This window comes from Mytilus trossulus, chromosome 9 (genome assembly GCF_036588685.1).
Source record: "Mytilus trossulus isolate FHL-02 chromosome 9, PNRI_Mtr1.1.1.hap1, whole genome shotgun sequence".
Taxonomy (NCBI): Eukaryota; Metazoa; Mollusca; class Bivalvia; order Mytilida; family Mytilidae; genus Mytilus; species Mytilus trossulus.
Window position 1 is genome coordinate 3,789,768 of NC_086381.1, and position 24,627 is coordinate 3,814,394.

Here is a 24,627-nt window from a genome sequence, read left to right on the forward strand (position 1 = left end):
GTCAAAGAATTCAGGGAGGGTTTGACATCAACAATTGTTTATTGTTTGGTATATAAATCAGTCCAGGAGTTCATTTTTTTGTTTGATTTTTTTCAATGTTATTTCAGGGCCATATATATAGCTTACTTTGTTGTATGAGTGTTGCTTGTTGTTATTGGCCAATGTTAATAATGGTTACTTGTATGTCATTTGAAGTGTCTGGTCTCTAGTTTAAATAGTGGCTTCGAAAAATAAAGAAACCTACTGTGTGAGGGCTGAATAGCCAGTCTAGGTCAATAAAACTTACATCATCATGAAGAAGAAGTCAAATTTAGTTACTTTTTGTGCATGCTAATTTACACATCAGGATGAACTCATAGACACAACATATATTACAAGATTAAACCGAGTCTTTTAGTAGGATATAAAGAACTATTTTTCTACAATTACTAAGTAATGAAATACAGATTATATGATCTCCTTCTTACGGCATACATATAGAAAAAATAAGATACAACTACATACATAGATCACAGGTTCATTCATGAAGTTATAAACATATAATTGTAGAAACATTAATCCTAAGAAATCTAATAGTCTCTTCTGAAATTCGCAGGTATGGTATATTATACTTGACAAATACTTTAATTTATAGACGTAAAATTATGGGCTTAATAATTTCTAAAAAGATAAACATACCTTGACATATAGCAGGGTGATCTATTTTTAGAAAAGTCTTGTTACTATTATCCCTTTCACATGTAAACACTGCTGGTCCACCAACAGACACTTTACCATCAGAACAGGCGGCATTACATGATCTCCCCCATATCAGGTCGGAGCAGTTAGTGCCACCTTCATAATCACTTATACTGCTTACTTTCTATTCACACTTAAGAACTGTGAAAACATTGCGATTAAAAAGTAAGATTAAATTTTTGTTTCAAGGTCACACAAAAAACAACACATGTTGAAGTTGGTTAAACTACAATTCACTTGTTATTATCAATTATCAAAATCAAATCATCTTTACTTATTTTCACTGAATGTGACCTATGGCCACACTTTTACTAGCCAACAATTTTGGTGTATACAATGGAACAGAAACTGCAAACATTTTTTATGCAGCATTTAATCCCACCCCAATTATTCAGTTGTAAGTTAATGTTCTTCACATTTTCAAAATAATACAAAAAGTACAAAAAAAAATCATGAAGTCATTTGTTGTTATGCAATATATAGATGCCTGGTCTGTATAGATCTGACCTTATCTACTAGTTTTATAGTTTGTTCTTATGTTATACTGTCACACCATTATCCTAGGTAAAAAAGGGGGGGGGTGCTCCAACAAACTTGTTTATTCCAACCACATTCTTTATATGCCTGTCTGAATTCTGTGATATTTGTTTTTCATAAATTATTTTGTTACAAGATTAGTTCATATGTTTCTTGATTGAATAGTTTCATGTTTATTCCATTATGGCCTTTTATCATGTTAAAAGCCAATTATAAGGTATGAGTTTTCTACTTTAAGTTTAACTTTAAGTTGCCTATGATTGCTTAATGCTTAAACATGTTAAACATCCACTTCAATTTTGTCAAAAGTTGTCTCATTTGTACTCAAAAAGCATTACCACATCTTTTATTATTTCAATAAGATACACATTGGAATTAACTTACTTACTGCGAACAAATACAGCAAATGAACATCTGGTGCCATTTCCTATCTTGTAATGAATATATTGTTCATAGGATTCTCCGTATACTTTTATTGGAAGTTTTGGATTAAAGTCATAGGCTCCTGAAATATTTGGGTTCACATCAGCATAATCTTTCCCTTTATCAGCGAACTGTCTTTTCAGACCCTTATAAGGACATTCTCCTTCAGCAATTGTCAAACTTAACAGAACCAAAAGTTCTGAAAAAAAGAGAGAACTAGTGATGCTGAAAAAATGTAATAAAATCCAAGTGATTTAATTTTTGCAGATTTGTCCTTGTCTAAAAATGGCAATAATGTCCAATAAGTCTAAGTAGCATGTATGGCTCACCTAGTTCACATTGCATCATATTGATACAATACAGTCGGATCATTTCCAAAACTTTTTCACAAAAAAAACAACCAAACTGAAGGCTCTCAAGAGCCTGTGTTGTACACAAGTATCTACTGAGGAATTGTAAATCATGTAAATTAAGGTTACAATTATATTAAATAGTATAAGATACTCTAATAATGGTTAAAAATTTAAGGCAATGACTTATTGAATGCCTAGGATTTAAATATAATGCATAATTTTACTTATATTGCCACTAACATATATATATATATATATATATATATAAGTGCCTATAAATAGCAGCACATGACATACAAATCTATGGGAGTGTGGATTAATCAGTACAGAGATTAATTCAATTACACAAATAAAATTATAGATTGCCTAACAATGTAATTTTAACACACTATTTAATATGTAAATATAAGAATGTTTAAAATATTTACAAAATGATGAAAATAAACGCAATATTTCGCTAGACCAACTAGCTTTATCAAGCGTGCATCTATCCAGGTGAAATCGGATGTAGATGATAAGAAACTTTTGCAGCTCAATGTATATGTTGAACTTAGCTGCCTTGAAAATAAGAAAATTTTTTAAGAAAGTTTTGCAGCTCAATGTCTATGTTGAATTTGGATTGAGCTGCCTTAAAAATAAAAAAATAAATAAATTTTTGCAGCTCCATGTATATGTTGCTCTTGGATTTAGCTGCCTTAAAAATACATAATTGGAAGTTGAAATTAGCAACGTCCATTGGCCGATATTACGGGATAAAAAGGACGATGCTTTGTTTTTAAATTATTCTTTATCTTTCCTGTATCTTTTCTCGTCTTTTTCGTTAAGACCATCAGGTTCTAAAGTGTGGAGTTGGTGGATCCAAAAGTTTTCTCTTCTCCTTCTCGCCGTGGTGTCCCACTCGGTGTTGACTTCTATAATTTGGAAAGTGACATTTTCAAAAGGATGTTTCGTAGAACGAAGATGTCTTGTGAGAGGACAGTTTTTATTGGTTTTGTACGATGAACGATGGTTATTAAGCCGAATATTAAATTTGTCCATTGTTTCTCCCACATACTGAATGCCACAAGTGTCACATGTTAATATATAAATTGAGTTCTCCGTTTTGCAGTTGGAATTTGAGTAGATGGTATAATTTTGTTTAGTAACGGAGCTGATGAAAGAACTGTTTGTATTGGCAGCTTTACAACACAAACAATTCCTTCGACCACATTGTTTGTAGCAACCGGGCGATGGAGTAGGCTGCTTTACTAACACAGAAGTCACTAATTTGTCACGGATGTTTTTAGGTCTTCTGAAGGCCATGACTGGTGGTGATGAAAATACTTTTTTTAGATTTAAATCATTTTCTATAATTTTCCAATGCTTATGAACAATGGATGACACATTTTTAAAATCAGGATGGTAAGTGAGTACAAGGGGTGTTCTGTTAGCTGCTTTATTCTTATCTTTGTACTCAAGAAGTTCTTGGCGACTAGTTTTGTTTGCTCTTTCGAAAGCGCTATCAATGATGTTGTTATTGTATCCTCGAACAACTAGATGTTTACGAAGTTGTCCAAGTCTAGCATCTTTCGTATTTTCATTAGAGCATATTCTCTTGATTCGTAATGCCTGGCTGAATGGGATACCACGGGAGCAATGTTTAGGATGGCAACTTTTTGGAGAAAGGAATTGATGTTTGTCCGTTTGTTTGGTATGAAGGTCCGTTATAATGGTTCCGTTCTTGATGTAACTCGTAGTATCAAGGAAGTTAATTTTCTCCATAGAGAATTCAGATGTAAATTTTATTGAATGGTGGAAAGAGTTACAGTGTTCTAGAAATTCATTAAGATGTTTTTGTGAATCTGTCCATTTGAAATCAATATCGTCAATGAATCGGAACCATGATAAGGGCTGATATGGAGCACTAGCCAAGAGGCGTTTTTCAACTTCTCTTTCAATGAAAAACACTATCTCCAGATAGACGGTACTAGTATGGGCACAAAAATGGCACCGTCATATGCCAACATATTTATGGGCCAACTTGAAAAACGCCTCTTGGCTAGTGCTCCATATCAGCCCTTATCATGGTTCCGATTCATTGACGATATTGATTTCAAATGGACAGATTCACAAAAACATCTTAATGAATTTCTAGAACACTGTAACTCTTTCCACCATTCAATAAAATTTACATCTGAATTCTCTATGGAGAAAATTAACTTCCTTGATACTACGAGTTACATCAAGAACGGAACCATTATAACGGACCTTCATACCAAACAAACGGACAAACATCAATTCCTTTCTCCAAAAAGTTGCCATCCTAAACATTGCTCCCGTGGTATCCCATTCAGCCAGGCATTACGAATCAAGAGAATATGCTCTAATGAAAATACGAAAGATGCTAGACTTGGACAACTTCGTAAACATCTAGTTGTTCGAGGATACAATAACAACATCATTGATAGCGCTTTCGAAAGAGCAAACAAAACTAGTCGCCAAGAACTTCTTGAGTACAAAGATAAGAATAAAGCAGCTAACAGAACACCCCTTGTACTCACTTACCATCCTGATTTTAAAAATGTGTCATCCATTGTTCATAAGCATTGGAAAATTATAGAAAATGATTTAAATCTAAAAAAAGTATTTTCATCACCACCAGTCATGGCCTTCAGAAGACCTAAAAACATCCGTGACAAATTAGTGACTTCTGTATTAGTAAAGCAGCCTACTCCATCGCCCGGTTGCTACAAACAATGTGGTCGAAGGAATTGTTTGTGTTGTAAAGCTGCCAATACAAACAGTTCTTTCATCAGCTCCGTTACTAAACAAAATTATACCATCTACTCAAATTCCAACTGCAAAACGGAGAACTCAATTTATATATTAACATGTGACACTTGTGGCATTCAGTATGTGGGAGAAACAATGGACAAATTTAATATTCGGCTTAATAACCATCGTTCATCGTACAAAACCAATAAAAACTGTCCTCTCACAAGACATCTTCGTTCTACGAAACATCCTTTTGAAAATGTCACTTTCCAAATTATAGAAGTCAACACCGAGTGGGACACCACGGCGAGAAGGAGAAGAGAAAACTTTTGGATCCACCAACTCCACACTTTAGAACCTGATGGTCTTAACGAAAAAGACGAGAAAAGATACAGGAAAGATAAAGAATAATTTAAAAACAAAGCATCGTCCTTTTTATCCCGTAATATCGGCCAATGGACGTTGCTAATTTCAACTTCCAATTATGTATTTTTAAGGCAGCTAAATCCAAGAGCAACATATACATGGAGCTGCAAAAATTTATTTATTTTTTTATTTTTAAGGCAGCTCAATCCAAATTCAACATAGACATTGAGCTGCAAAACTTTCTTAAAAAATTTTCTTATTTTCAAGGCAGCTAAGTTCAACATATACATTGAGCTGCAAAAGTTTCTTATCATCTACATCCGATTTCACCTGGATAGATGCACGCTTGATAAAGCTAGTTGGTCTAGCGAAATATTGCGTTTATTTTCATCATTTTGTAAATATTTTAAACATTCTTATATTTACATATTAAATAGTGTGTTAAAATTACATTGTTAGGCAATCTATATATATATGATGTTGTATTCTTTTAGACTTGTTATATATTATATTATGTAGTGTACTGCATCATGTTTATATGATCCATCGCCCCGTAAGATTTATCGTTGACTATTTATTCAGTCATTTTATATATATATATAATATATATATATCAAAATTTCAAGTTAAAAGCCAAAACTGCTATTTTGGGGGTATTGTAACGTGCTGAGGCTTTCTTGTCAGGATATACAGCTGTAGTTACTTTTGTGATCCTCCGGTGTAGGAAGTTATAAAAAAAATCATAATGGAAATTCATAATTGTATTATTTTGATTTAAACAATACATATGATCAAATACAGTGGTTCATGAAACACAATATGTTATGTAATAAGCAATACGGCAATGTGCAATACTTTCACCAAGTTTAATAAAACAATTGATCGGTGTAATAAGATCTACTTGGTGCACGGCATTCAAATACTAAGCATACTCGGTGCAGTAAAATCTACTTGGTGCACTGCATTTAAATACTCTGCATACTTGGTGCAAGAAAATCTGTTTTGAGCAGGAACATCTATTTGGTGCACTGCATTCAAATACTTTCACTAAGCAAATCTACTTGGTGCACTGCATTATCACCAAGTGCTCCTACTTGGTACAGCAAATTCTAGTTTAAGAGAGACTGCTAACTGCATGAAGGTTTTTTGGAAGAGAAGCTCAACGTAGGAACATGCGTCCCTGATTTTATACAAAGTGTGATGTAATACACAAGTTATTCATTAAAAAAGAACACGTAACAACACGTGTTATACTGAAATTTCAAACTAAGTATAAACACATACAAAATGAATAATTAAACATATAAATAAAGTCGACATATAGACATAAAAAAGTCAGTATATAATATAGTGTCAAAGTAAGCTATTTCTTCTGTAAAATACGTATCAGAACTCAGCAACGGACACCTGTTTGTATCAAGTGTGGAACGGAGACCACAATAAAAATATCAGCTTTCAAATCACCGGGGCGTGACAGTATTATAGACCAATTTGTGCTACCATCACTTACAAATCAAGTTCGTTTATTATAGAGATTTCCTCTTATTTAAAAGGGTTGTCAAGGGAACAACCATCATTCTTTCCATAAATTCTAAGTCTCTCTGAATTTTGCTCAAACTGAATTGATCTAGAATTAATGTCATCTGAAATCAAGAGGTTTGATGGCATAAAAGGGGGTCAAGAAAATTGATTCTCAAATTAATGAACCTTCTATATTCCCTTTATTAGTACGGCGGCTTTGTAAAAAAAATGTGCACATCCTGCTACAAGCATGAAATTTGTCATAGACCTTTCTCTACTATTACTCTTTTATTTCAAATAGGAAGGCATTTGAAAAAAATGTCTCACTTCCGGTAAAATCCAAAATGATCGACGTCATATTTTAATAAAAACAGCCAAGTATCGAAGGCTAGTGTGTAAAAATGTGTTATTATCATGCTACTATCATAATATTTCGTACACATCTTTGTTATGTACTACTTTTGGATAAATTAAATAGATTAGATGTCTTCAGAAACCCTACTTCCGGTTAAAATCCAACATGGCGGACATTGTACTTAAATAAGCTTATGTTTTAGGGAGGGAAATTGAAATGTGTTTTGACGTATTGCTACTATCATTACATTGTGCAGGAACCTTTCTTTGGTGCTTCTCTGATGGATACAATGTATAAGACATATGTCTTAAAAAAACCTTACTTCCGGTAATATCCAAAATGGTAAACATAGAAATATCAATTCATTATTCAAATTTTCAACTTTTTTTTAAATGTAAAGAAAATGTTTATTTTTGTGCTGGTCATTAAACTTTTGGCTTTAAGTTATCCCAAAAACCACTTATTCTATCTTATCGGACCACAGATGAATTATCACGTTGTGATTGGTTAAATGCCGTCACGTGGTGACCCCCTATGAGACCGTATGGGGTTAGTAAGTTTCATATGGGGTTCGTGACGTGTTTATGGCGACGTCATCTATTCATGTTGTTGTGTTTCATTGTTTATTTTTCAACAAAACGCCGCAGAAAAAGTCCAGCGTCCGATAAATTCGTTATACGGTTAACTACTGACACCCTACGGATCCATAGTGGGTGAATAAAATTCATAGGGGACTCGGCCTCCGGCCTCACCCCCTATGGATTTTACTAACCCTCTATGGATCCGTATGGGGTCAGTAGCGAACCATATAACTTATATTATCGGAACACAGATGAATTATCACGTTGTGATTGGTTAAACGCCGTCACGTGGTGACCCCCTATGAGACCGTATGGGGTAAGTAAGTTTCATATGGGGTTCATGACGCGTTAATGGCGACGTCATCTACTAATGTTGTTGTTGTTCATTAATTATTTTTCAGCAAAACGCCGCAGAAAAAGTCCAGCGTCCGATAAATTCGTTATACGGTTAACTACTGACACCCTACGGATCCATAGTGGGTGAATAAAATTCATAGGGGACTTGGCCTCCGGCCTCACCCCCTATGGATTTTATAACCCTCTATGGATCCGTACGGGGTCAGTAGCGAACCATATAACTTATAATGTTGTTAATGTTAAAATATAAAGTTGACGCTTCCGGTAAAAATATGACGAAATTTTAAAGTTGAGTCCTCAATCCATTTCTTCGATGTAGAGTTTTGGATATATTGATTAAAACAAAATAAAATCATTATAGTACTAAAACAAATTAAAAATATTGCTATTTGGCCAAAAACACATGTTTATTCGCAGTCTACACCACATGCACTCTACGCAGTGCACGGGAGACACGATTTTCCACATTCAAAATGACCGCGACATCCTTTGTTACATCCACAATGTACAAGCTTCTGAAAAAATGATGAGGCCTCAGAAAGAGTTTTTTTAAAGGCACCCTCTTTGTCCCTTCGCAATCCATTAGTGCCTGGACTATGTAGCATAAGAGCCAATCCCAAGCTCGTCTCACTATAAATATAAACATCTGCATTAGTATATTGCACGCTTTAAATGCTTGAAAAGACTAGACCAAGTTGTGGGAATAGCCTCACTTATAGTTAGCCTTCCCGTTTGTGCAAAAAATGATTTTCTTGCTTCGTTTACCATGTTAGCTCCATCTGATAAATTTGAGCGATCTTACAGTAAAACCCCGGTGATTTAGTCTGATCAATCATCATTCTTTATGTTAAAGTCACATCTTCAAATACCATCAATGTCTCCCATGCAGTCTTTTTTCCTTTTCAAACAAAGAAATATCCGTATCCCAACCAGTAAAGGTATGGGTCAGAAATAAGTGTGTTTGATCACTCATTGCCTAGTATATTTGGAAGGTCATTAATAGATATTAATCCTAAGGTCTTTGCCTCCCCTAACACAATCCAGAGTTCGTCTGCCCCTATGTCACGGAATAGCAAAATAGTTTTGACAGCATCATCAGTGACTGTTAATCATGACTCGTTTAAGTTCGTGTTTCACTGCATCAGACACATGCACCATGATTTTAGTGTCTGTCTCTTTATGTGAACATGGTGCTACACTTGAAATACATCACGTGGTGGAAAAGATAGAATATCCTGAGCATTGGTTACTACAACTACCATACTCATCAAAGACTTCATCCACTCTTGTTACAGTTTCAAGGTATTTTATTAAGGTAAGGACATATTACCCAATCATCATACTCGTTAGGAAACACCTTGAAAATGTTACAACATTGGATGAAGTGTCGGATGCAAATATAGACAATACTGGTAGTGAAAGCTGCTAAAAGAAGCAAGAGCAACATTAGGGGAAAGGAAATACACAGACGAATCCAGGGTTAAAAACATCCTCCAAATTGGCAAACGTTTTCTGAGAGATGACGACAATGAGAAAAAACTTTTAAGTTTTCATTCACAGCAGCTTGCTCAATACAATTTTGAGTACAAGGTAGTTGTAGCAACAAATGCTCCGGATGTTCAGTGTAATCTACCTTGATGATGTTTCAAGTTTAGCACCATGTTTACACGAAGAGACTGACACTAGAATCAAGATCGATGTGTCTGATGCAGTGAAACACAGACTTAACTGAGTCATGACTCGAACAGTCGATAATGATGTCATTGCTGTAGCGCTATTCCGTGACATAGAGGCAGACAAACTTGGTTTGCATTTGGAAGGGGAAAAAGCATAAGATATATATCAATCCATGACCTGGAAAAGGAACTGCGTTATTGACATTAAATGGAGTTTGAAGATGTGACTTTAGCATTAAGAATGATGATTGACCAGCCAACATCACATTATGGATTTGATAAATTTAATGGCATTGAAAACGATACGTGGTTTTGTTGTAAGATCGAAAAAAAGAAACAGATTGGGTTAACAAGGCAAGAAAATATGTGTTTTTGGAATTTATTGATGTGGGAAACAATGCCACAGTCTTTGTTAATGTGGGAAATCAGCTCTCCGATTGTGAATTGCGGCCTAACGAGTATGCTGATTGGTTATTATGTCCTTACCTTAAAATAAAATACCTTGAAACTGTAATACGAGTGGATGAAGTCTTGGATGTGTATGGTAGTTATAGCAAAAAATGGTCAGGATATTCTATCTTATCCACCACGTGATGTATTTCAAGTTCAGCACCAAGTTCACATTAAGAGGCAGACACTAGAATCATGGTTCATGTGTCTGATGCAGTGAAACACGAACTTAAACGCGTCATGATTCGAACAGTCGTTAATGATGATGCTGTCACTACTGTTTCGCTATTCCATAACATAGGAGTAGACGAACTATGGATTGTGTTTGGGGAGGTAAAAGACTTTGGATTAATATCTATCAATGGCCTTTTAAATGCACTAGGCAATGAGTGATCTGACACACTAATTGTTATCCATGCCTTTACCTGTTGTGATATGGTTCTCTCTTTGATTAAAAGGGGAAAAAATACTATGTTGGAGACATTGATTGCACACGAAGAAGTGACTTTAACATAAAGAATGATGATTAATCAGACTAGATCGCCGGGGTTTTACTGTAAGATCGCTATTCCCTCAACTTGGTCTAGTCTTTTTCAGCATGTAAATCATGCAATATACTTAGGTAGGTGTTTAGGGAGACGCGCTTGGGATTGGCTCTTATGCTACCCACTCCAGGCGGGGACAAAGAGGATAACTTTTAAAAAACTCTTTTTGAGGCCTCATCATGTTGTCAGAAGCTTGTACATTGTGGATGTAAGAAAGGATGCCTCGGTAATTTTTAATGCAGAAAATCGGTATCTCGTGCTCTGCGATGTGTGCATGTCGGGATGATCGTTATTTTTGGCCGAAAATTGTAGTAATTTTAAATATGTTTAAGTACTATAGTGATTGATTTTATGTTGTTTTAATCAATCTATCCAAACCTCTACATCGAAGAAATGGATTGAGGACTCTATCTTTAAACTTACGTCATATTTTTACCGGAAGTGTCAACTTTATATTTAAACATTTACAACATGATAGAATAAGAGGTTTCGGAGATAACCTAAAGCCAAAATTTAAATGACTAGCACAACAAAAAATCATTTTCTTTACATTTAACAAAAAGTTGAATATTTGAATAATAAATTGATATTTTTATGTCCGCCATTTTGGATATTACCGGAAGTAAGGGTTATTAAGACATATGTCTTATACATTGTATTCTATCAGAAGCACAAAAGAAAGGTTCCTGCACAATGTTATGATAGTAGCAATACGTGTAAACACATTTCAATCATCCTCCCTAAAAAATAAGCTTATTTAAGTACAAAGTCCGCCATGTTGAATTTTAACCGGAAGTAGGGGTTTTGAAGACATCTAATCTATAAAATATATCTAAAAGTAGTACATAACCAAGGTTTGTACCAAATATTATGCTAGTATTATGACAATAATACCTTGTTAAATACTAGTCTAGCCTTCGATATAAGGCTGATTCAAATATGACGTCCGCCCTTTTGGATTTTACCGGAAGTGAGACATTTTTTTCAAATGCCTCCCTATCTGAAATAAAAGAATAATAGTTGAGGAAGGTCTATGCCAAATTGCATGCTTGTAGCAGGATGTTCACAATTCGTCTGAAATATGCTTGTAGCCGCCGGACTATTAACATGTTTATAAGTAAAGTATTTTTTTAACTTGATTTCAAAAGCAAGCATAAAATTACATATACATATATGTTTAACTTTCTAGAATTGATGGCGTAACCATGGTTACAAAGAGATATCATGCTTCAGCACAAATATCTTCCCAAGATTAATAAAAAAAAAAAAAAAAAAAATCCACTCTTGATTAGATCAAACTAAAAACTAAACAAGAGAATTTTGAAAAAGATGAAAGTAGTATGCTCTTTTTATTTAAAAAAAACATTCATTTATCAATAAAATGTAAGGTGACGGCAACCATGGTAACGGGTCCATGTCGAGATTTGAAATAAAAATAAATATATAATATAATATGTGTTTACATATACAATATCCCTGTTACTTCACTATTTTAATACTTACCTAAAACAATCAGCATTTTCCTCTCCATTCTGTAAAACAAAACAAGTACATGTACAGTCATGTGGTTATATTTAAGAATTATATTATGCCTGATGATACTCGTGGCTGATAATTAATAATGCTCTACATTCTAATAAAAAAAAATCCCATGGTTAAAATATTTAAAGAGACTGAAAAAATGTTAAAATCCAGGATAGTTTATTGGTCAGCGGATTCATTGATTCAGTTATATTTCTTTTTATTACAACGCATTTATATTTAATGTAATAAAGTAGTAAGTAAATTTCGTTCTACAAATTCTCACTTTGTTTGATGCAATATCATAGACAACTATATAATATATGACATAAGAGAAATATTATGATTTATTTCTTATGTGAAATGTAGATGTGATATGTAGATGTGAAATGTAGGATTGAAATGTAGTATACATTAATATTGCAATGCAACCTGCATGACAAATGTAACCTTATAAAATTGACTTCACCTTTAACCTGTTCTCTGGTTGTCAAATCATTCCTAACAAATGCGCAGGGTAGTTTTTTTTGTGGGGATCTCAACCCTCCCCCTATACCTCTAGCTAATGAAAGTCCAAGTCCAATGTCAGAATAGGTAACAAAAGAAAGTAAACAAAATGATAATGATACATAAATTAACAAAAGACTGCTAGCAGTTACTGACATGCTAGCTCCAGACCTCAATCAAACTGATAGAAAGATTATGTCTTCATCATATGAATATCAGGCACAATCCCTCCCGTTAGGGGTTTAGTACTATACCATCATAAAAAAATTGAGAAGAACATAACCCGTGTCATGCCAACAACTGGTTTAAGAGTAAATGTGTTCAATTCCAATGCAAAGAACCTATAAGTGAATCAATATTAAAGTCAAAATATGCAATCTTGAATGACTTGACAACAGTATCGTAACTGTATCCTATATATCGTTCTTTATTTGCATGATCTCAAAAGGTTTGTTTAACCCGGCGCATTTTTGCGTCTGTCCCAAGTCAGGCCTTTGTTAGTCTTGTATAATTTTTAATTTTAGTTTCTTGTGTATAATTCAGAGTTTAGTACTTAAGTAAGACATCCATTATTACGGATCTAGTCTACATATTTGTTAAGGGGCCAGCTGAAGGAAGCCTCCAGTTGCAGGAGTTTCTCACAGCATTGAAGCCCCATTGGTGGCCTTCCACTGTTTTCTGCTTGTAAGGCGGGTTGTTGTCTCTTTGACATATTCCCCTTTCAAGTTCCATTCAATTACTCAATTCTAAAGTTAGTTTGATGAAGAATGTTTGTGAGAGCTCCACCCTCATCTAACATCATGAACATGTGACGGTCATCCCTAGATGTCACTGCTCAATAAACAAGACATACATATATATATATATATATATACTACATACATTTTGTACCTACGTACCATGATTAAAAAAATATATTTGGAGTCAAAAACAAACTTAATTATATTAGATCATATTAAAACATGCATTTTGAAATAAGTTTTACAGATATTTGTTGATGTCAACTAGACAAACAAAATTCAATTACTCATAAAATAAACATGTTGAAAACACATTTTAAATAAATGAAGGAATGCAGAAAACAAATTTTATGTAATAATGAGTTAATCATTATAGAGTGTAAGTGGTGGTGACTTCTGCCAAGGTCAACCATTAAATATGTGCCTGTAATACAATGTTCTTTATAATATAAAACACATAACACAGAAAGTTATTGTCATGGTGTGTTTGATGATAATGAAGGAGGATCTAGATGAAGTTCTAGAGAATACAGAATAATAGAGGAAAACAATGGAAAAGGAAAAGAAATAAAAAAACGACTCAAGAATAATTTGGTGCTTTAATAAATATATATAAAAAAATGAGAATAATGAGCAAAATATAAAGAATAGACATGATAACTTTAAATAGTACAGAAATGGAAGACCCCAATCTACACCCTCATGAATAAACACAGTTGTATATAGGAAAACATCCAAGGCCCCACATAAAATATACACACATATGTTTGTTATGTCTTGACAATTATGATGATTTTATACAAATAATTATGGTAGCTGAAGTTCTAACGTGTCCTCTGTCTAACATGAATGTCTGAAATCATCAAAGTTTTAGCACATCTTAACAATTCGCTCAAACAAATAAGTATTATCATTAGTTCTTAAACATGTTAAAATTAGGATTGAAAATAGGTACTCAACATGTCAAGTTACCAGTTCATTGGTACTCAAAATTGAGAATGGAATCGGGTACTAGTGCACTTGAAATTAGCATTGACACTTGACTGTGTACTTTAAAATTGAGAATTGAATTGGGTACTAGTCATTAGTGTACTAGTGTACACTCAAGAAGTGTTGTACTAGTGTACACTCAATGCCTCTTACCATAATAATATCTTACATTGCTCATTATTACTTTGTTACTTTGTGTATTATATACGTATTGTGTATTTCACTAATGTTTCACCGGGTGAATGTTTTATATAATGATATAATCATTGTATTATGATGTTTTTGTATCTTGCCCGACAAGGGCTCATGATTGGTATAATAAAATAATGTCTTATGTCTAGGGTACTAGAAATTAACACTTACTGTGTATTTTAAAATTAAGAATGGAAATTAGTACTCGTGTACTTGAAATTAGTACTTGTGTACTCCACATGTCAACTTGGCTCTGATGCAAGCAGATAACATTTTAAGGCATCAACCTCGAATTAATCAGAGCACTAAATAATTTAAATTAATAATAAAAAAAATAATACTCTTAGAAATTATTTTACTTACTGCAGATCTGGAATTTCAGGTTTGCTGCCTGGGATCCTCAGAGAAATGGAAAATAACTGTCGGCTCTGCTATGAGCTCCAAAAAAGTACAATCTTAGGACTAGAAACTTATGAAATGACGGCAATTAGATAAATATTTAGTATTTTCACAATCATCATATCCAAAACCAAATAGCATACTCAAAATAATGTATTTAAATAAGCCAGGGGACATTTAAACCATTAATTACAGCTATGATGAAAGTCCCTTAAATGTTCCTACACTGTAGTTAATATTAATCCACGATATTTAATACAATACGCTTCTGAGCTCATTTCAGATATTCAAACAATAAATTAGTATGCAAATAATGTTCCTTGACTCCTCTTACTTTGTAAAGCAATTTTATGTATATAAATAGATATTACTTATGTCTCTTTGTGGGTGTTCCGCAATAATAGGAGAGATTCTCCTGTACTTCACCGCGCGTGTAACAGTGACCTGTAATCGACCTTATGAATATAGGCGATAAGGTTAATCACTGAACCGTTCAAGAGTGACTTAAGACTTCTGAAACACAGTGACACAAAATCTGCTACCTTAGTAGTGTATAACTGTTTGACCGTTCGTCTCCGACCATATATCACATTGCAAAAATGCATTATGAGACCTTATGATACTTCACTTTAGCTTTAAACAAATATTTTTAACAGAGATTTGTTTGCTTTTTTTTTTGTTACAAAAGTTTTAAAATATACAAGATGCACAATTTTCTAAATGTGTTTTTGTTATTCCCCTTTGGCCAATTTTTGTCCGTTAAGTGTCTTTACTTATGAAGTGTAGAACAAACACGAACATTTGGAAAGTCTTAGGGGGGGGGGGGGGGGGGGGGGGGGGGGTTACCTGCATGACGAATAATGGTAGAAAAATGCCAAATTATGCCGTTAACGGCCATTTTTGGTGCATGACGACAGAATGTACACTTTCAGTACGACGATAATAAGAACCGACTGATTTTGACGAACGACTTTATCTTTTTTTCCAAAAATTACGACAACGATAATTATTAATTGAAACCTTTGACGAATCACGGTACGTAAAATTTAACCAATTTGACGCAAACGATGGGAACAAAAAATGACCGTTTGACGCCAGACGGTAAAGGTCATTCCTACCCTTATTTGGTAAAACGCCGGTTTCGAAGTATGAAGATGACAATAGAAAACTCAGTATATTCATGGTCTAAAACTATATTTACTTTCTCATACTAAAGATATTGATCCCTAGGCCTATCAAATGACTCGTTTAAAATCTACACAAAATTTATATTTCTGGTAAATGAGATAATATCCCACAGAACTTCAAAGGTGATTCCGAAAAGTTGTATTCATGCAAAACTATAAAGCAAGACAAATCTCTGAGACAAGACATTTAAGTTTAAAAGAAGGATTTTCTTATCATTATTAAAACCTTTTTAGAACTAAGGATTAATTTTGTATAGTCTTACTTTACAAATCATTGATAGAACTAACATTGAAAACCTTAATTGATTTTTTTTTCTGCAAAGATTTCAAAATCAAAACTTTACTTGTCACATTCAAACTTTAAAATTTGATTTTAAGTTTTTCCCAGCTAATAATTTCATCAATGTATAGTCCCAATTTTCAAGTAATTTATCTGTCTCCTGTAAGAACGAAAAAACTCAGGGGGTGGGGTGAGGGGGGGGCATTGAATACTGAATTGATATAAATCTAAATTATATGAAGGGAGTAGATTGATAATGAATTATTATACCTTTTCATATGTTGCGTAGGTAAAAATATTACCTTTCCCCTATTGTTTGGGTTTCATGTTAAAAAAATTATGGAATACAACTTTGTCAAAAGAGAGAACATTTTTTGATAACACAGCCAGATTAAGAAACATCAACAAAGATGACAGACGAAAGGAAGTTTTTGGAACTTAATCATATATTATTATATATTTCTGTTAGTTTTCCCAACCTATTCACATATTTTCAAGCTTGAAAAGGTGACATATTCCAGCGGCACGTCCTATCACCTTGTATATAGAAATTGGACCCTTAATGAAAAAAAATACATGAAGAACGCAAAATTCATTTTAACTGTGACTGCGCTCTTAACCTTAACCTTATTAATAACCTGAAATCGTCTATTCACTCCTTTAAATGTGCTAATAAAAATCTCGTTTCTCTTTTTTATATATAGATTAAACCGTTGTTTTTCCCGTTTGAATGGTTTTGCACTAGCAATTTTTGGGGCCCTATATAGCTTGTTGATCGGGGTAAGCCAAGGCTCCGTGTTGAAGACCTTAATTTGACCTGTTTTGGCCTATTTTTTTTATAAATTGTGACATGGATGGAGAGTTTCTCATTGGTTCTCATACCACATCTTTTTAAATCTATTAAACTACACATCAAACTAGTCCTAGCTTATATAATTAGATAAGATGCTATGATACGATTGTCATCTGCAAAATGATATAGAAGTTGACACAACCTTCAACAATGAGCTTAATTTATACCGGTCCGCATAGTCAGCCATAAAAGGCCCCGGTATGACAAATATAAACAATTATAGAAAGAGTACTGACGGCCTGATTTTGTACAAACAAAAAAACGTAAATATGATGGTATTACATTGTATTTCATTGTATTGCATTGTATTGTATTGTATACAATTAGTGTTTGATTGTATTGATTGACCCTTATGGGTGTAATTTTGTAATAAAGGTTACTAGTATTATAATATAGCAACAAACGAAACCACTGATTTATACATGCCTCTGACTTGGGACAGGCATATATGATATATATGCACAGGAACTTGTCTCAGAATTTTTTTCCTATATACCTTAGTTATATTAAGGTATAAAGGAAACAAATGCCTGTGCATATATGGAATGTGGCGGTGTTAAACATGTTAACCTGGGACAGTGTTATATTACACTACAGCATTAGAACACTACCGATCATGAAATTCAGTTGAAAAGGGCTCAGGGTATTGGCAAAATTTCAATATATGACTGAAGTTTAATAAGATAAAAGTGATTTAACTTGTAATAAATCTTTTTTTTTTTACAAAAGAAGAATAGTTATGCTTGATTTAAAAAAAAAATGCATATTTAGGTACAAGTAGCTCAGGAATCATAGTACAATTTATGAAGGAATCTATAGGTATTTCTTTTATTTTATGGTATAGCAGGGGATAAATTATGTGACCCCATCTGATATTTTAAAAGCTTGAAAACTAACTCAGTGATCTAACACTTGAACTATATCGCCATTCAAATGCAATTATCGTCAAACTAAGTAGTTCCAACCACCGGACCCCCCTCCCCCTGGATCCGCCACTGAGGCAGATGACAAAACAAAATATTCTGAATCCTACAAACCTTAGTGTTACAATTTAAAGGAAAACAAATTTGATTGAAAGCCTTGAAAAAATTCGAATCGTCAAAGATCTGTACCCCCCCCCCCCAAAAAAAAAACCCTTTCCTTTTGAAGTTAAAATTATTGCTCCAAGACCTTCTCGGTATTTCAGATGCAATTCAAGGAGAACTCGAATGGCGTCTCGTAAGGATAACCGGTAATTTTTGGTAAAACAAAGCTTTTAGGGTATAATTTACAATGCACAATAAAATTACAAATTACAAGCATGAAATATGTACAGTATGATAACTTATATTTAATGCATAATTCACAATTTCATAAACATATAAATACCTCCCACTGCCAGTAAATTGATACTTGTAAGTAATGCTGGTTTTTTAATAGGGCTCTTCACGGTTAGTTCGGCCATATTGGATAGGGGGCAAAAATACGGGAAAACATCATAGAAACAGAGCAGTTGCTTAGAAACACACATAGGATTTCCTATACTTTCATACTATTTCCACCTCTTTCTAAAAAATCTGCCCCTATCCAACAGCAGATGGCAGTTAGGTCCGCTGCTGTATGCCCTGAGGTAATCGGTGCCCTCAGGTAATCGGGGCAATAGTGCCCATATGCGTAGTAATAACATGATCTAAAAATAGAATAAACTAAAAATACATCATTGTACTTTCTATTTCGACTGACAGTATATGTGCGAAAAATAGGAGAAAACAGGAACACATACAATTTTTTACAATAAGTTACGACAAATAATTCACGAAAAAAATCATATTTGGTTAATTTGTGATCATTGCAACGTGAACAGATATTTATTTAGTGAAACGTAAATGACTAAAAATAATTAAAAAGAAAACACTTTTTGAATGGCGATTTAAACTTTTATAATAATAGTTGTCAAAAACTGGTTTCATAGAGATTTATGTAAATAAATGTATACAATTATTTAAACTAACTATTAAAGAATAAAAGTTATCCACACATGCCTAAGGCAGCAAACATTTGATTTTCGGGGGGGGGGGGGGGGGAGAGACAGGTCGAAATTTTTTTTCTCTTTCATTTCAATTTTAGCATTATTTACATATAGTGGCAGCTGAGGGTGAAACAAACAAATTTTTTTCTCAAGGTCAAAAACAAATTATTTGTTTCTCAAACAAAAAGAAACAAACTTAAAAAAAAAAACATAGCCCCCCCCCCCCCCCCCCCCTGAAAATGAAATGATTGCTGCCTAAGTTTCGTGAATGTCCTGTTGAAACTTGACTATCATTGTGTTTGGTAATATATGACACTTACATATGGACAGATTACTCATATATTGATTTTGGTTACTTCTTTTAAAGTAACATAAGTAGAAAATGATAACATTTAATAGATAGGTTATTAAAATCAGTCCATCTTGTCTGACTGCAAAAAGGGGCAATGGCGGATCCATCCATTTTTTTTTAAAAGGGGGAGTTCTCAATCCATGACAAAAGGAGGGGGTTCCAACTATATGTTCCCATTCAAATGCATTGATATCCAAAAAAAGGGTTCCTATCCCCAGAACACCCATGGGCCCGCCACTGTCCATTGTTCAACTACTAAATTGTCTGTTTTACTTACTTGTACACTTGGTACAATAAAAAAAACCTGATAATAAATTGTTCAAATAAGGCCTTTGAAAAAAGCGGAATTAATTACTAGTGGAGTGTCAAAAACTCGTTGGAAGTACTTAATAAATTGCATGCATATATTGGTGATTTTAAATCTGTTCAAATTTTAGATTTTTCTATCCTATATACCACTTTGCCTCATATTCTTATTAAGAAAAAATCCACATCCCTAATTAACTGGGCATTTAAAAAGTCGGAATGCGACATATGTTCAAACTCTTTGCGATCATTTTTTAGTAGCAATAAACAAAAGAACTATGTCAATTGGACATGCTTTGATACCATTTATGCGCTTGAATTTTTACTTGATAACATTTTTGTTCGCTTTGGAGATTCCGTATATCGTCAAGTTTTTTGAATTCCAATGGGGACTAAATGTGCACCACTTATTGCGGACCTGTTTTGGTATTGTTATGAGTTACAATTTATGACTTAAATTAGCAAAGACCAATCAAAACAACATTTGATACAAAAATTTAACAATACTTTTAGATATTTGGATGATATATTGGTTCTCAATAATGACGACTTCCGTATGTATACTAAAGAAATTTATCCTGTAGAACTTACTTTAAATAAAGCTAATGATAACAATGACCACTGCCCTTTCCTCGATCTTGATATCTATATCATAAACGGGAAGCTTAATACAAAAATTTATGATAAGAGAGATGCTTTTTCATTCCCTATTCTTAATTATCCATTTGTAGATGGTGACGTTCCCTTGTCATCATCTTATGGTGTTTATATATCTCAACTTGTACGATTCTCTCGTGTATGTAACAACGTATTACATTTTAGCGAGAGAAATATATGTATTACTGAAAAATTATTACACCAGGGTTTTCGATATCACAAACTGGTCAAAACATTTACTAAATTTTATCATCAGTATAAGGAAATAATTCGTAAATATAACTCAACATGCAGACATCTTATACGTTCAGGTATTTCACATCCAATTTTTTATGGAAATATTCTTTATAAAGAACAAAAATGTCAGTATTCTCTTCAGAAACTAACAAAACCTTTAAATATACTTATTAAAATGGGATATAGTTACGATACTGTTGTCAGGTCATTAAAGATTGCATATTTTGGTTTTAATATTGATTAACTGATAGAGTCTTTGAATCGGAACCACATCTATTTCTTAAAAACAGTTGTTGGCATGACACGGGTTATGTTCTTCTCATATATTTTATGATAGTATGATACTAAACCCCTAACGGGAGGGATTGTGCCTGATATTCATATGATGAACACATAATCTTTCAATCAATTGAGGTCTGGAGCTGGCATGTCAGTTAACTGCTAGTAGTCTGTTGTAATTTATGTACTATTGTCATTTTATTTATTTTCTTTTGTTACATCTTTTGACATCGGACTCGGACTTCTCTTGAACTGAATTATAATGTGCGTATTGTTATGCTTTTACTTTTCTACACTGGCTAGATGTATAGGGGGAGGGTTGAGATCTCAAAAACATGTTTAACCCCGCCGCAATTTTGCGCATATCCCAAGTCAGGAGCCTCTGGCCTTTGTTAGGCTTGTATGATTCTAAATTTTAGTTTCTTGTGTATAATTCGGAGTTTAGTATGACGTCCATTATCACTGAACTATTATGCATATTTTTAGGGGCTAGCTGAAGGACATCTACAGCTGCGGGAATTCTCGCTACATTGGAGACACATTGGTTGCCTTCGGTTGTTGTCTGCTCTGTGGTCGAATGGTTGTCGCTTTGACATATTCACCATTTCCTTTCTCAATTTTAATAACTATGTTTCTGATCTAATTTTGTATTCTATAAACGGCATCTATATATTTACACTACAAATCTACAACTCTCAGTCTATGGCTACACGTGCTGATCTTATCTATATTCATGCATAATATTTATTAGCTATGTATGAGTATCAAAATCGTATCATACGCGATGATGACCAGCCAGTACACACTGTGAGGATTTTATTCACCAGTATTAAAAAAGAGAAACATTGCAGTACGACAGTAATCTATTTTTTTTTCATTTGACATTACTTTGAAAGTAACGTAGTTACAAGCACAGGTTATATAGTATATTATAACTGATTTTTATTTAAATGCTAATTGTCTTAATTAATCTTATTTGAGAGATGTTGGATATTTTCAAGGAAAAACCTCACATCTCTAGTGTACTTTTGTACATGGTCAGATAACCTTAGATCATCTCTAAATTACTGTGTATTTCCTGTATCTCAGATCATATTATATGATTGCTCACATGGTGAGGATACCTCAGGTCACCTCTGTATGATGGAACATTGTGAGGTTACCTAATATTACCTCGGTATTGCTGTACATGGTGAGGTTACTCTGTATTACTGCACATACTCGTATTACCACAGTGTGTATAAACTTTACAAAACACTATTTTTTTTAGTTTTCCTCAGGGCACTTCTGCATTTCTATACATGGCCAAGTGCACATGTTAACTAATGTCATTTCTTAACTACTCTATATAAATATGTAAACTCAGAATACCTCTGTATGTTAGAATATGAGGAGGTTACCCAAGGTCACAACTTCATGGTCATTGTACCAGCTGCATGTTACGACAGATAAACTTTGCAAAACGCTTATTTTCTACAACACTCAGGTTACCACAATTGAATGTTCATAACTCCCTTCGTCAGCTTAGTCCATATTACATCTATGTCCTTTTTTTCCACGGACATGCTACCTCAGGTCATCTGTAAATTACTGTTCATGAACAGGTTACCTCAGGTCATCTGTAAATTATTGTACATGACAAGGTTACCTCAGGTCATATGTAAATTACTATACATGACCAGGTTACCTCAGGGAACCATTGTACTACTGTGCATGGTCATGTTACCCAGGGAATCATTGCACTACTGTGCATGGTCAGGTTACCTCAGGAAACCATTGTATTACTGTACATGGTCAGGTTATCTCAGGGAATCATTGTACTGCTTTGCATGGTGAGGTTACCGCAGTGAATCATTATACTGCTGTGCATGGTGAGGTTTCCTCAGTGAACCATTGCACTACTTTGCATGGTCAGGTTACTTTGAATAACCATTGTACCTGGTGTATGGTCAGTTTATCTAAGATCACCACTGTACATGATCTTTGTACCAGGTGCATTTAATCATAAATAAGCTTGCCAAAACGAACATTTTCTGAAAACCTCAGGTAATCACGATTGATTTGCATGGTTATAACTCCCTTCGTCAGCTTAATCCAGATCACATCTATGTGATTTTGTGCACGGACAGGTTACCTCAGGTCAACTGTAAATTCCTTTACATGACCAGGTTTTCTCAGGTCATCTGTAAATTACTATACATGATCAGGTTACCTCAGGGAACCATTATACTACTGTACATGGTCATGTTACCTCAGGGAACCACTGTACTACTGTGTATGGTCAGGTTATCTCAGGGAACCATTGTACTACTGTGCATTGTCATGTAACCTCAGGGAACCTTTGTACTACTGTGCATGGTCAGGTTTCCCTTGGGAACCATTGTACTACTTTGCATGGTCAGTTAATCTCAGGGAACCATTGTACTTCTGTGCATTGTCAGGTTACCTCAGGAAATCATTGTACTACTGTGCATGGTAAGTTACTTCAGGGAATCATTGTACTACTGTGCATGGTCAGGTTACCTCAGGAAACCATTGTACTACTGTGCATGTTCAGGTTACCTGAAGGAACCATTGTACTACTGTGAATGGTCAGGTTACCTCAGGGAACCATTGTACTACTGTGCATGGTCAGATTACCTCAGGGAACCATTGTACTACTTAACATGGTCATGTTACCTCAGGGAACAATTGTACTACTGTGCATGGTCAGTTTATCTCAGAGAACCATTGTACTACTGTACATGGTCATGTTACCTCAGGGAACAATTGTACTACTGTGCATGGTCAGTTTATCTCAGAGAACCATTGTACTACTGTGCATGTTCAGGTAACCACAGGGAACCATTGGGCTTCTGTGCATTGTCTTGTTACCTCAGGGAACCACTGTACTACTGTTCATGGTCAGGTTACCTCAGGGAACCATTGTACTACTGTGCATTGTCATGCAACCTCATGTGACCCTTGTACTACTGTGCATGGTCAGGTTTCCCAAGGGAATCATTGTACTACTGTACATGATCAGGTTACTGCAGGGAACCATTGTACTTCTGTGCATCGCCAGGTTACCTCAGAGAACCATTGTACTTCTGTGCATGGTAAGATAATCTCAGGGAACCACTTTACTACTGTGCATGGTCAGGTTATCTCATGGAACCATTGTAATACTGTGCATTGTCATGTTACCTCAGGTAACCATTGTACTACTGGGCATGGTCAGGTTTCCCCAGGGAACCATTGTACTACTGTACATGGTCAGATTATTTTAGGCAACAATTGTACTACTGTGCATGGTCAAGTTTCCTCAGGGAACCATTGTACAACTGAGCATGGTCAGGTTACCTCAGGGAACAATTGTACTAATGCATGATCAGGTTACTTCAGGGAACCATTGTACTACTGTGCATGGTCAGGTTACCTCAGGTCATCTGTAAATTACTGTTCATGACAAGGTTACCTCAGG

The 24,627-nt window shown here is 34.3% G+C and overlaps 1 long non-coding RNA gene across 1 annotated transcript; it reads right to left on the reverse strand.

Moving 5' to 3' along the window:
- Positions 1-1,669: 1,669 nt before the first annotated feature.
- LOC134683506 (uncharacterized) lies at positions 1,670-15,406 on the reverse strand. Its single transcript, XR_010101039.1, has 3 exons — positions 14,970-15,406; positions 12,160-12,188; positions 1,670-1,897 (listed from the first exon to the last, which is right to left on the reverse strand). It is a non-coding gene; the product is annotated as an uncharacterized LOC134683506 (long non-coding RNA).
- Between the last annotated feature and the right edge of the window lie 9,221 nt (positions 15,407-24,627).